This window comes from Athene cunicularia (assembly GCF_003259725.1).
Source record: "Athene cunicularia isolate RWA chromosome 2 unlocalized genomic scaffold, athCun1 chr2_part1, whole genome shotgun sequence".
NCBI lineage: Eukaryota > Metazoa > Chordata > Aves > Strigiformes > Strigidae > Athene > Athene cunicularia.
The window spans coordinates 99,080,343-99,095,589 of NW_020799095.1; the positions used below are offsets into that span (position 1 = coordinate 99,080,343).

General features: G+C 40.9%; 1 long non-coding RNA gene across 1 annotated transcript in view; it reads right to left on the minus strand.

Annotated features, from left to right (window-relative positions):
• Positions 1 to 5,381, minus strand: part of LOC113476630 — a 19,301-nt gene extending 13,920 nt beyond the window's left edge. The window contains exons 1-2 of the long non-coding RNA XR_003397753.1: positions 1,545 to 5,381; positions 1,233 to 1,317 (exon numbers count right to left, since the gene is read on the minus strand). This is a non-coding gene — a long non-coding RNA (uncharacterized LOC113476630). The remainder of the gene's footprint in view (positions 1 to 1,232; positions 1,318 to 1,544) is intronic.
• Between the last annotated feature and the right edge of the window lie 9,866 nt (positions 5,382 to 15,247).

The following is a 15,247-nucleotide window of genomic DNA, read 5'->3' on the forward strand; positions in this document are numbered from 1 at the left end:
TAATTGCATTAGTCCACTCCCCTCCTGTTATGGGAATTCAAGCTTCAGTGGCAAATTCAACCTCCTAATGAGATTATGGTGACGTTCTCAATATGAGGCTGTAGGGTGGCAGTAAGATGGGCAAAGGAGCCACATGTTTCCTTGGTGACTGGCTGAGTGGTTAACCCTGGTAAGAAAGTGTGGAGGGAAGAATCAGTCTGAGTGACAGTACTTCATCCTTTAAACTTTCAGTTCATGGCTGAGCAAAGCAGAAATAGTGCCAAGCAACGACCATGGGGAAATTACCCTTGTTTTAATCTCTGTCTCTTCCAGCTGATGTCAGTAGAATGGGACGAGACAAAGGATCTCAAGCTGTGGTAAAGATCATTAAAATAGAAGAATATAAAGCCATGGACAACACTGTGCCATCTATTAAATATTAATTTAATTTGAATGGAGACATTTTACTTTGTTATGCTGTTTGACACTATCATTATTATTATACTTTTAATCTATTTTGTATAGTTTTGTTCCTTTTTTAAGCTCCTTTGTAATGAAGGTGCCTTTTAGTCAGCCTCACCAGCTAATCAGATTGCTTTCTCTTCATTACTCACATTGAGTTTTAAAGCCTGAAGCTTAAGCTAACTGGCACGATTTAAGTTCTGTGGAAGAACTGAAACTCTGCCAGAAACACAGCATATAGCTATGTTTCTATTGCTGTCATATCAAGAGCAGGAGAGATGCTTTTGAATTAGGACTATTTATCACAAACATGCCCAGTTACAGTACAGGAGTAAAATACATGTGTTTATTATTCACTGATTTCAGTCGAAACAACTAATAGTCTTTTTTTGACATTTATCCAATAAATTGTGTTAAAACAAATCTAGGGCAAGGTTAAAAAGATGATGTCTGTGAATGGAGAAGGACAAGAATTTCTTTGGGGTGTATTACTTTTTCTCAAGGTAAAGATATTTCTGAGTCAGAGAACAACACTGCCCACATGCAATTAAGCAGTCTATAGCCCACACACATGGATCCCCTGAGCCCCATTTAGTTCGCAGTAGTGCAAATCTAGAGGATTTCCATCACAGCCAGTAAAGTAAAGCTGTTGTCAGAAACACTCATAAAGGCAAAACTGTTCCCACTTTTACAAGACTGAGTATGCAAGTAAAGACTGGAGGTGCAGGCCCGTGGGTAAAGCTGAACAAAGGGCTCCAAAGGCTAAGTGAATCAAGTGGCAGAAAACTTACTCTGATCTCCGAGTACCACTGGTGTGTGATTTGCCTCTCTGGTGTGTGGCTGCTGCCCAGGAAGATGGTAGCAGGGAACAGTGTCCTGGTGCAAGGCAAGAAGAAAAGAAGAGACCATTAATATGTGAAACCAACAGCAGCAACTTCTAATTTAGATAACTGAGAGTGTCATTAATTGCTGAAATCTTTTCACTATTTTTAAACCTTAGGGAGCAAATGGAAATCACATTTTAGACAGAAACTTAATCAGGGTTTTTGAGAGCTAGTCATTTGCCAAAGGAGAAGTGACAAGGCCAGTTCTACATTCCTTACCTCTTCTCTCCTCTGGGAAGATTTCCGATGTCTGCAGCAGATCCATGCGTTGTTTCCTTTATTGTGGATTTGGCTGCGATGGCTCCTGGCAGATCATTTTGACGTAGCTGGTCATCAGGATTAAAATAGAAGAATCAATGGGTTTTCAGGAAACCCTGTAATTCTTATAATCACATCCTGACCTCAGTTCTCAAGATCTTCTATTTTCAAAGATACCTACACTGTAATCAAAGTTGTCATTACGTCATGGCTAGGTATGCCTGCAGCAGCTTTCATCTAGCTAGATTCAGATTAAAGGTCTGTGCAACCTTTGGGTTGCTGAAGCCCATGGCAGGGAGGCTGTTGCAGTGGTGGGGCCCTTACAGCCCCCAGGAATGCTGGGCATCAGCTCGTGAGGCACCGTCAGCTTGGTGGCCCTTCCCACGACAGCTCCTGCCTACCTGGCTCTGCTAGAGTCACACCTTTGCCTCCTAGAAATACCTTGTTACCCCCATCATGATTGGATTGTCTGTAGTTAGGTCTTCAAAACATGACCTTCTTCAGTCCTTCAGCCCAAATATTTAAGTGCATGGCCAGTTTTGCTCATTAAGCTCTCACAGTTCAGGCTGGCTGAGGTTTAACTCCAAACATAGTAGCTACTGTTGTGGCTGTGACACACATCTGCAGCTCCTCCTCTTCAACTCTGGATTTTTTTTCTGAAAGTATTTCCTTCTCATCTTTCTTCAAGCTTCTTTGTTGTTTCTTGTGGGTCTAGAGCCCAAGAGAAGGTGGTGTTCTGGTGTACTTCTGAAAGTTCAGCAGGATTAGTAAGTTAGCAGCTTAAGAAGTTGTGAGGTTGGGAAGAAGGTGAGATAATCACAGCACCTTTTAAAGGTGTTTGGTACATAATAAAATATTTTGATAAATAAATTAGGAGCCTAATCTCTCTTGACTTTCCTAACAGTGAAAGAGATGACTCCTCCTGACTCTACTTGGTGGAGGAACCTAATTTAAGCATCCAGATTTAGATGAGTTAAGTATATGATGTGATGACGCCTTCCCACTCCTGTTCATTTTTCCACTGCTCACATGGGTAGGAAATTCAGATGTATGTTACTATTTTTTTAAGCCACATGATGTGACCCTTTATTGCTAATGAGAAGAGATTAACCTTTTGAAATGTGAGGATGAAATTACACTCTCTTCAGGACTAGAGCCATGAGCTAATATAATCACATAGAGCCTAGGAAAGAGCTATAGAGACACCAGAACCTCAGATCTGAAATTTGTGTCTATAATGAGAAAATCAGAACCCTTATAAAGGATTATTTAAACAGGCTCAGGATCTCAATCGCAAGGGATTCTGCTTTGGCCAGGAACAGAGAATAGTTAGAGAGCAAGGATGCAAACTCAGATCTCCACCCAGTTTCAGTGGGAGAAAAAAAATCATCTTCCAGATGGGTTTTGTCATTGACTAATCCTACAACATCCAGAATTTTGATTTTCATGAAGAAGCCTAGGAACTAAAATGAGCTATTAAAATGCAGCCCCAACACTGCTTGGAACCGAATTCTGGGTGTGTAACATCACTCATGACAGTCTTTGGCTGTGCTATGTTTTGAACACAGCTGCAAGCACTCATATAGTCATTCCCTTAGAAACATCCATCTTAGTTATGGAAATCTTAGCATTATTAGAAAATAACCACTAGTCATTAGGAGAGAGCACCCTCATCTGACCATATGCTAAGAGAAAAAACATGGAATATGGCAATATTATGTGGAAATTTTTATTTAAAAGGGTGTGAAGGCAAAGAAAGGCCAAGATATACCTTTGTTGTGTTGCACTGCTATAAAATATAAATAAATGGGATAAAATGCACTCATAATTCCAATTCAGAATTTGAGGAATTCCTTAATTATGGCTATGTCAGAGGTGAATGGTCAAGGACACTGCCCTTCTTATTGCCAGCAACATTTTCAAACTATCTGACATATGCTTAGGTGCCTGTGTATCCACAAGGGAGGAATAAGTAATGGCATTAAGTAGGTTTGTCCAATGCAGAAAATACCTACCTACATTAATCCATCTCCCTTTTGGTTCTGCTGTCTTCTGCATCACATGGAATGCCAAGTGAAATATTGCAATGCTAGAAAAACAGTTTTAGCTGCTGTTATTGGCACAGTTTCAACACAAAGCAGAGGACTAGTTTTCTGTGCAACCACATATATAAAGTAGCCCTACATATATATTTTAGGAACAACCAAAGTACATACAGGTGGATTCTAATTGAAAGATGCTTCCCCTCATATGCTAACAATTTTGTTGGCAAGATCTAGACTATGCTTTTAATATTATCAACATTTGTTTCAGTTTTTCTCTTCCATTTCAGTCTGTCTGCTTCCTTCTTCCATCTTATCCATCCTTTCTAATTCTTCTACTCCCCTTGCAACAGTGCTCTGGAGGCTCCTGTCAGTCCTGTGCTGTAGGTGTGAAATGTGCACAAGACCTTCACGCTACCGCTCCTTGGATCCTGGCCCAAGGATCTGAGCCCTGCTTGCTTGCTGCGGCTGCCTGGGGAGAGCTGGTGTGCAGCTTGTGGAGAGAGCTGGAGTGCAGCTTGTATGGTGCTCAGCTACCCCCCTTCTGACTAGCAAAAGACTGCTTTGATGGTTCATCTGGGCACTCCAGGAGCTTGGCTCAGCTCGGCTAGTGCTGACAACGTAGACATCATCCCCACTAATTCTGTCAGGCTGACAATACTGGTTTAATACTAACGAGCACAATTTCCTCTTCCAGTACTTCATTAATATTTGCTTGATTAGTTTCATGTCTTCTGTTGCTCCCCCACTTCCACTCTCACATCTAAATTCAATCTATTGGTGATGTACTCCCATCCATTCTCCATTTTCTCTTTGTTTTCTCCTCAAACACTCCTCTAATTCTCTTGCCTAAAGCAACAGTGGCCAAGCACACTGAGCAGTTAAAGTCCAGATAAGTGGTTACTGAGCTTCTGAGCCCTCGCTAACATAGCCTTGTACGGAGTTAAATGAGAAAGAAGGGGACACATTGGGTCATGTGCTCAGGAGAAAGGTCAAGGTTCCAGCCATGGCTGAGACATACTTTCTGACAAAGAGCTTTTAAGGGAGATCAAAGACAAGCCTGACCAGATGTGCTAAGGTTGCAGTGTGCCAGAGGAGGAAGGAAACAGGTCCAGCTCTCTGTGGTCAGCCTTTGCTAAAGCTCCTCACAGGAGTCTAAGGGGATGTAAAGAAAGATGGAAAGCACAAGGCACTGAACACCCCAAGCAACACAGGGCAGATCTGACTCTCAGCTGAATTACTACTTGCTGTGTGACATTTGAGATGTGGGCTTGACTGTCCCACATCCCTACTCACATTTGCATTCTCCCTCCCTTAGTTACTACTCCCTTATTCTTCTCTTTTACCATGTAGGAAAATGTGAGTCTCAGTGCTTTATTAAAAGGCATACCGCTTTCAAAAAGCCATTACAGCAGCATAACCTCCTCCTCTTTCTTTTCTCATGGCAGAACTGGGACAAGTTAGACTTTCTCCGGAACCACTGACTTGCTAAAGTGCTCTGAAAAACATACAAAAAAAGCCCCATATTAATTTGATGGGAGTTCAGTTTCTAGACAGTGGATGATTAGAACTGGATGTCTGATTCAGCTAATCAACCCTGATGCCTGTTGATCAAGCTGATAACTGGTGTACTCCAGGGACTGCTTTCTGACCTCTTCAGAAATGGGCAGGCACCTGGAGGCCAATATCTAATTTTCATTTGGACCCCTACATCAGACAAAACCCTCTATTAAGCCTTTTGTCTTCCAAACACTGATATTTAGAGCTGTGCAGTGCATAGCAAAAGTTGATTTAATTGCAGAAAACCTGAAATTCTTTTTCTCACTGACATAATTGCATGCTGTGTCCATTTACTGGGAAAAGAGAAGTTGAACTGGTCAGGATAGCTCTCTTCAATCCTCCTTGAGGTTCCATCATCAATGACATTTTCAATTTCAGCAGACACCTAAGCTTTCTTTATGAGCTGCTAGCATAACCTAGCACAACTGCCATGATTTACATCTATCCTATCCAAATACATTCTACCCATCAGTATCTTATGACCCAGGAAGACATAAAACTCAATTTATTCATTAACCTTAGCTCCCTGAAACTGCAATTACTGTCCTGTGGACAGTCAGTAATTGAATTGAATATGGGTAGCATGCAAATGCCAGCCAGTGCTAGCTATTGCTAAAAAGATAATCCGACATGCCTACAAAAATTGCATGTGGCACACAGACAGCAGGTAGCGAAGCAGAGTATTAGAAAGGAAAATTCATAAAGAAGCATGTGCAGGGATTAAGGAGATGCAAAAGATCAGATTCACAGGAACCCACTCAGTGGGAATAAACACAATATTATATTAGCTTGGGTTTACGGTTACAGTTAATTGCATGCAGTTATTACTTTTGCATTGAAAAGCATTTTCCGAGTGGATGGTTTCACTGCAGATCAGATCTTGGTTTTCTCCCTGCCTTTTCTAATTCAAGATGTTACCTGGCATTTTAGATAGCCTCGTATCCCTTGCCCCAGCTGTAGTGAAAGAAATCAAGACATTACAAATAATGACTGTAGTCAGCAGAATGAGATTCAGTTTGAAGTGCACTTGTCTTTCAGCACTGTTACCTTTCATTTTTTTTTCCTCCCATTGAACCATGAGTGTATGCTTTTCCAGGCTTGTGGACAGAGCTTTTGCATTTTTCAGCTGGATCTAAGTGTAGATGACCCAGGTCTCTTACAGCTACATTTCATATCTCATCATGGCCCTTGCAGAAATATCTCACTGGTTGGTTGCATTTATTATGTAACCTCATATTCCGCTCACATTTAACTTGCTTTCTTTACTTTCCTGGTTCCAGTTCTAATTTCTTACTTTCTCCCTTCGCTACTGAAAGATGCTCCAGTAAGTAAAAAATGCCACTTAAGAGCTTTAACCATCATGGTTCTGATCCTATACAAGGCACTTCTACGTTAGTATTTTGATTCAGAACAGGATCATCCCTTCTCACTACACTCCATTTCATGTCTCAGAATTGTATTGGAGAAAATGAAGTAGATTTCTTCTAGAGGAGTCTAATCCAGAAGATGTTCTTCAGGAGCACAGGTAACAAATTACGACTGCTATTGGCATTCAGTGCCTGAAGCCCGACCAGATCAAGCACAAAGCAATCCCTTCCCTAGCGATGTTCATGCAGATTCCCAGCACCAATTCAGTTCAGTGGATCTTCTCATTTTGGATCACATTACTTGTTAAGATTGACATAGCATCCACAGCATACATAAGTACACACAACTTTCTCCTGTTGTAATTTGCTGATGCCTTTCAAGAACCTACAGAGGATTGACAGTTATCTATAGAAAATAATATGGTGGTTTTGCTAATATTTTTGTTGTAAATGATGTCATTTAATCTGATGGTTGACAGTTGTCTGGTTCTCCTCTTTGGTTGAACTTGTCTTGGCCTGACTGGAAACCTTGGTTTAGCTTGCAGAGCTGTAACAACGTTTTTTTTTCTAGTGATCAGACAGCTACTACCCATCCTGTGAACTTTTGCTTATTTTAACCATGTGCTGTAATAATTTTTGTAGAGGCGGTAGTAGCAGTTGGTTATTCTACATAGAAAGACATATTTAGGACTTAAACACAGAGTCGCCAGTGTAATTACATAGGAATAGAGGCAAAGTATGACAGCAAAGGCCTCCAAAGTGGGGACACTGGATGAGAACTAGACAAATACAGGCCTGGGCTGATAGGAGGGGGCTTGGGATAAAACTAAAGATGCAAGTACCCATTCATGGACAATTAAAGATACACATAATTTGGAGCTGGGCAGAATGAGTGTTAGGAGTAAAAGAGAACAAAAAGGCAGTACCCAACATACGTAAAATGTGTATTGTAAATGTGGATGTAAATATACTTGCAGACCAGTGAAGAAAGAACAAGGTCCATGAGCAAACATGAGAACAGCCCCAAGTGGAACCCAGAGGGATGAAGAATTTATCGACATATTCTTCCTAGCAAAGAAGAGGAGGAAACCCAGTCATCAACATCACATTCCACCCAGGGGGTGTGTGTCCCCTCATATGTGTTTTGTTGCATCAATTTAAACTGATTTTTTTTTAAACAGTGAGTAGTATTCATTTAATTAGGTAACTGTGATTGCGAAATTTAGTAACTGGACTAATTGTACTGTTTATTGCATTTTATTTAAGACTACTAAAATTTGTTAGACCAAGAATAAATTCTTGGCTTTGCATACAAGATATGTCTCCATTTTTGCCTATCACAAGATTTTGAGAATAACAAACTTGTTTCAATTAAGATTTATTTTGTGGCCATTTTGAGTAATCCTTGTCTGCATAGAGAGTTCACAAGAATCCAAATTATTTTGGTACAGATTTGTATCCAGAATACCAGTGGTGCAAGATAAACGTAACCAAGTTTAAATTTTGAAATATGTCAACATGGAGATTTTCACTGGTTTTAATCTGGTTTTAATCCGCTCTTAAGATGACAGAAATAGTGCAACTTGCCTGTGCTTTCCTTTTGCACGTCTCGTGCAAAAACCACCCATCTTGTCAGTTCTCCCACATTCCACTGAAGAGAGTTCTCTAAGGGACGTCAGACTGACATCAATATAGGGTAGTTGGTAGATACTGTAATCAGAGAAGACATGCAGAAAAATGATACTGGGGATCTAAGAATATCTGTGATATCCAGCCCATCACAGACTGCATGAAAAAGGAGATCCACTTGATCTAATTTACCTGGATTTATAAAAGCCATTCAACCACATCCCTCATTGAAAGCTCTTAGAGATACTAAGATGCCATGGGATAAAAGAAAAAGTCCTCTTCTGGATAAATTACTGATTAAATGATAAAAAAACTATTGTGAAAACTTACACTGAAACCACATTTTTGAATGCAGTACTGGCCTTCTTGAAAAAAAAGATGGCAATGTACAGAGAAGGGCTGTAAAGATATTTAGAGGTATGAAATTACTTTAGTAACAGGAGCAATTGAAGATATTAGGACTTGTCAAGCCTGCGAAGGATAGGACTGATAGAAACATTTGATAAAGGATCTTAAAATTATGGGAAGTACAGAAAAGGTAAAAAGGAAACAATTGTTCAACTGTTTCTTCTGGTAAGAGAGTGATGGAGAATGAAATGAATTAGCAGACGACAGGTTCAAAATAAAGGGAAGCACTTTTTCCCATAGTGTATTGTTATGCTGTAGAACTTACTACCACAGTATATTGAAGATATCAATAATCCACATGGTTCTAAAAAAATGTAAGCAATCAGACCAATTCTTGGAAGAAAAATCCACTGTGCTATTACGATTCATCAGCTCAGGGACAGAAGAAGTTTACCATCAAGATTTCCTACCCAGCAGGGGAAAAACTATGTTCTTTTAATCCTTGTCTATTGTAGGATAGCAGTGGGGAAAAAGCCTCTATTTTATGTTTGCCTATAATCATGGGGGATTAAGTTAACGAGGCCTGAGCAGCTCCTTCCACTTCTCTGTTCTTGAAAATCAAAACTGTATGGAAGCAAAGCAAGCCATGCCCTTACGCAGAGGTCATTGCTGGCTGCATATGGATGTTCTTGTCTCCTCTTTCTCTCAGTGGTTATCAGAGCTCTTTGGATTTTGTCTTCTTCCTGACGTGCCACTAGAAACCCCATTAAAGGCAGCTGCAGTATCCTCCAAGGAGAAGTGACTATAGTCAGAAGCCTGTAGAATAAAGTAAGTAATTCCATAATTTGGCATTTTGGTTGCCCTGCTGCCTCCCTCCTGCTTTTCATGCAAGCTTGGACAAATCCATAAAGCCTGTGTTCACATAGCTCCTGTGAATTTGCATCACTGTCCCTAAAACCGCTTTATTCAGTACTAACCACCTTTTAGAGACCACAATTTTATGTCTGCTAGGGAAGGATTGTGTGTACTAACACACTGAGGTACATGGTAGATTTTATAACCCTTACATGCAACATGAGAGAGCTTTAGAGAACATGATAAGAAACTCTGGGGTAGAGGAAAACAACAATTTTTATCTAAAAAAGCATCTCAATTCCCTCAACAAAAATCACAACCAACACCAAACAGCATTCTTTCTTTCTAAGAGACCAACATCATCTTCAGGAAATAAAAATTTAAAATTATAAATAAAATAAAACCTAAATGTTTCATCATCTGTTAGGATCTATGGAAAGTATTCTTTTGCTGGCACTTACCCAAACTGACAGAAAATTCTGTTTCAATAGCACTGACCCTGTAATCCTCCGTGATAGAACAGCATTGAATAATAACATATAGAATCGGACCTCTGAAGTACTTAGAATTAAAATGAAAATCTGACCTTTACAATTTTCATGAAGAACACCCTTAATCAGAGACAGTTCATGTGTATTTTGGCCAGAGTTAGAAGGAAAAATAATTACACTCAAGACCACCTAAATCAAAAAATGGTACAAAGAACAGATTATAGGGGCAATTCTAAGATTAAAAAAAGATATTATGAGTCCTGATAGAAGCAGAAGTAATAAATCACGCTGAGGTTTTTTTACATTGTGGTTAATTTATTAGGAAATTAAGAAGGCCCATCTGGATACTTAATGATTTTTGAAAAACTCATCGAAAGGGGTCCTCAAGAAGTACAACTAAACAAATTGCATGTATCATACAAACAACTGGAAGTTAGCTAAAAATACCTCTTCTGTCAGAAAAGATACTTCAGCAAACACAACTTTGCCTACAGAAAGACAAATGTCTATTTTTAATCCCTCAATACTTCCTTCCTTCCTTGTATCAACACACTTGTGCATTTCTTTGACTATATTTTCGGTGCCCACAGCTATTCACCACTATTATACTTTAAGTTGCTGCTTTGAAAAAGCAGGAGTTTCGACAGAAGAGACGCTTACTCAGTAGGCAGGAGCGAGAAGCAATTGCTAATCCAACAGGGCAGGTCATGGACTCCAGTGGCGGAGCTTCAGGGACCCCTAATGGACATCTCCCACCAGTGCGCCTGCCCTTGCAGGAAATCCAAGCCATGCTATAAAATCCTGTCATACTCAAAACTACTGGTTTCAAGCTTAATATGAACTCTGGCACTTCGGCTTTTCATCATTGGGAACATATATATAGTGTGCAGTCAAGACGACTGTATCTACTAGGATGCCACCTTTGTATTTTGACCATTTGAAATGTTCTAAGGCAGAAGGAAGAGAAACGTGAACAGACCCCGTGTTTAATGCAGCCATTCTGACAACTAGTCAGGGCAAAGCTAATTCAACTTTTTAAAAACTAGAACCAACTGTTTTTACATCTTTCAACAAGAAAAAAATATGTTAAGGACTAACATCTCAAATTGACCCAGTTAAAATATTTTAAAAGAAAGATTTGTAATCAGCACAATCAAGAGCCTGTATAAACGACAGTAGTAATTTCAAAGACACAGCGCAAATATTTCTGCCTTTTCTCCCCGAAGTGAGATTATACCTGCCATTAGTACAGCAATGAGCTGCTTTCATTACAGGGAAAGGATTCTTTGCTACAGCAAAACTACTACCATTTCCACTGGATGAAAAACTGCCAGCACAAGAAGGGAGAATGAATTCATGCTGGTTGGTGCAGTTTCTTTTTGTCTTTCATAAACTGCAGAGATGAACTCATGTGAATGAACTCCCAATACAGGAAAGCAACCAAGCTGGAAACAGGCTGCATTCCCCATTCCCCATCTAGAAAAGGTCTTTGTTCATGTTTTTTCTTTACTAGATTGGCTGCTCTGTTTCTCTTTTTCTATGTACCTTGCTTTCCTTCTCACCTCAGAAATTTACCCGCTATAAATTTTCCTATGTCAGTGAGATTTTGACACACAGAAAGGTAAAAGCATGGAATGCAAGGATCAGTGAGCTGATGGTAGCACTGACAGTTAGCAGAAAAGCCCCATTTAGACAAACGATAGCACTAGTCTGTAAAACAGCTATTGGCTTCTAGGGCTAACTGGATTAACTATAGAAATCCTTGCCCATGTCAGAAAGACCTACCAAATTCCTAATCCTGCTTAAATCTAGCATTCTAAATAATAATCACTTTATAACATCACTTTCACAATTAATAACGATAAAAAGGCAAACAAGCAGAGGCAAATCCTTTGCTGCTAGAAGTTCCTGCTCCCTCAGTGTGGTGACATAAATAACAGATTAAGTTAAATTAATATCTGGATGACAGAGACCCTTGGAAGGCAGTCCTGAAGGGTAAAGGAGTCCAGGAAGGCTGGACATTCATCAAGGAGGAAATTGAAAAGGCTCAGGAGCAGGTGTCCACGTATGCCAAAACATGAGCTGGGTGGGAAGAAGACTGGCCTGGCTGAACAGAGAGGTTTGGCTGAAACTCAAGAGAAAAAGGAGTTTATCACTTTTAGAAGAAAGGGCAAGCAACTCGGACTACAAGGATGTTGTGAGGTTATGTAGGGAGAAAATTAGAAGACCCAGAGCCCAACTAGAACTTAGCCTGGCTACTGCTGTGAAAGACAATAAAAACCATTTCTATAAATACATAAGCAACAAAAGGAGGGCTAAGGAGAACCTCCAACCTTTATTGGATGGAGTGGGGGAAACACACTGACAAAGAATGGGGAAAAGTCTGAGATACTTGATGTCTTTGCCTCCGTCTTTAATAGTATGAGCAGTTGTTCTCAGGGTACCCAGCCCCTTGAGCTGGAAGATGAGGATGGGAGCAGAATGAACACCCCATATTCCAAGGGGAAATGGTTAGTGACCTGGTACACCACTTAGACACACACAAGTCCATGGGGCTGCATGGGATTCACTCAAGGGTACTGAGGTAGTTGGCAGAAGTGCTCACCAAGACAATTCCCATCATTTATCAGCAGTCCTGCCTAAATGGGGAGGTCCCAGTCGACTGGAGGTTAGTAAACGTGACATCCATCTACAAGAAGGGCTGGAAGGAGAATTCAGGGATCTACAGGCCTGTCAGCCTGACCTTGGTGCTGGGCAAGGTTATAGAGTAGATCATCTTAAGAGCCATCATGCAGCACCTACAGGACAACCAGATGATCAGGCCCAGTCAGCATGAGTTTATGAAAGGCAGGTCCTGCTTGACAAACCTGATCTCCTTCTATGACAAGGTAACCCACTTAATGGATGAGGGAAAGGCTATGGATATTGTCTACCTAGGCTTTAGTAAAGCCTTTGACACTGTTTCCCACAGCATTCCCCTGGAGAAACTGGCTGCTCATAGCTTGGACAGGTGCACTGGGTAAAAAAGTGGCTGGGTGGTCAGGCCCAGAGAGCTGTGAGTGGAGCTAAACCCAGTCACAAATGGTGTTCCCTAGGGCTCAGTGTTGGGGCCACTCCTGTTTAATCTTTCTCAATGATCTGGACAAGGGGATTGAGTGCACCCTCAGTAAATTTGCAGACAACAGCAAGTTGGGCAGGAGTGTTGACCTGCTTGAGGGTAGGAAGGGTCTACAGAGGAATCTGGACAGGCTGGATCAATGGGCTGAGGTCAGTTGTGTGAGGTTCAAATAAGGCTGAGTGCCAGGTCCTACCCTTGGGCCAAAACCAACCCCATGCAATACTAAAGGCTTGAGGAAGAGCAGCTGGAAAGCTGCCCAGTGGAAGGACCTGAGGGTGTTGGATGACAGCCAGCTGAAGATGAGCCAGCAGTGTGCCCAGGTGGCCAAGAAGGCCAAGAGCATCCTGGCTTGTATCAGAAATAGCGTGGCCAGCAGGACTAGGGGAGGGATCATTCCCCTGTACTCAGCACTGGTGAGGCTGCACCTCAATTCCTGTGTTCAGTTTTGGGCCCCTCGCTACAAGAAAGACACTAAGGTGCTGGAGCGTGTCTGGAGGAGGGCAATGAAACTGGTGAAGGGTCTAGAGCACACATCTTATAAGGAGCAGCTGAGGGAACTGGGGTCATTTAGCCTGGAGGAAAGGAGGCTCAGGGGTGACCTTATCACTCTCTACAACCATCTGAAAGGGGGTTGTGTCAAGGGGAGCGCTTGTCTTTTTACCCAAGTAACCAGTGATAGGACAAGAGGGAATGGGCTTAAATTGTTCCAGGGGAGGTTTAGATTAGGTATTAGGAAAAATTTCTTCACCAAAAGGGTTTTCAAGCACTGGAACAGGCTGCCCAGGGATGTAGTTGAATCACCACCCCTGGAGGTATTTAAGATGTGTAGATGTGGTGCTTAGGGAGATGGTTTAGTGGTGGACTTGCCAGCGTTAGGTTAATGGTTGAACTCAATGATCTTGAAGGTCTTTTCCAACCTAAACAATTCTATGATTCTATAAATGAAGAAATGCTGAAATCTCCAGCAAGGGCACAAACACACAGCCCTAAATCTGCTTTAGCAAGTCATCATATCCTAGCTTTTAACTTCCAGTCCTTTTTTCCACCTTCTTCTCATCCTCCTTCATCAGAAATACCTAAACATTGACATTCATTGCGTGTATCTGCTCTGAAGGAGCAGAACATCTGGTCAAAGAAAGATGTGACTGTCACTATTCCTCTAGCGCACACAGCACAACAATGCACAATTCAAGATGTCCTCGTAAACCAATGGTTTCCAGCTTTTTCCATATCATGACTCACTATTACACAAGAAATTTCCATTCTTCCTACTTCCCTTCTGTTCACATATAAAGAAATGATCTGTTAACTCAACCCACTGGTTGAATGTCCCTTATATACAGATCTAAAACTTTATGGATACAATCAGATATTGTATCAGTCTTTTAAGAGATATTAACTTTGGTTTTGGTGTTTTGGTATAAGATGCAGTGCTAACTGAACATACCACTGAAACTTTGTGATTTCAGGAGTTCACTGGATTAAATCCTAATGACACTGAAATCAGTGGCAAATCACCATTCAACAGCCACAATCTATTTACCATTATTTGATGAAAATCAGGAAACCACAACTACTTTGGAGCAGATGTTACTATCCTATTTCTGACACTCCTGTGATTTCTGCTTGCCGTGTTTACTTATCAAAAGGCACTCCTGTGTATTTTCTTCAGCATGAAGCATGCCAGGGAGCAGAGGACCTCAGCAGCATCTGATGAGTTTAGTGGTAAAGCATGTTGGGCTTTGAAGAAAACAATCCTCACACACACCCTGAAGTGTGGGAATGGGCTACCCTTAACCAGGGTTCCTGAAGAACAGAGATCTGCACCCACAAGTTAGAACAGACTTAAAGCAGCTAGTGCTCATCTGCCATTTTTTTTCACCCTTTGATCTCTTAGTGGTAGTGCAGACCATTCACACAGTCCATGGTTAGATGTCAACAAGGGTTGGGCTGACTGCTGAACTTCCATATGAGGCAACGGACCAGTAACAATAACTTCCCCCCAACTCCCATCTTTCCATGCTTTTCTGCAAATGCCTGCTATGTAGAGCAAGGATATAAACAAACTTTTTGGACTCTCATAAAAGTTGCAGAGGTAAAAATCAAAAGACAAAACCCCCTTCAGTCTCACAGTAAAATGGATACAAAGCAAACATGTTTCCTGAACTTTTTATGATTTCCAATTAATAATCAAATACATTCAAGCACTCTTACATAAATATGTCTTTTTCAAATGCAGTAATTTTTAATTTTT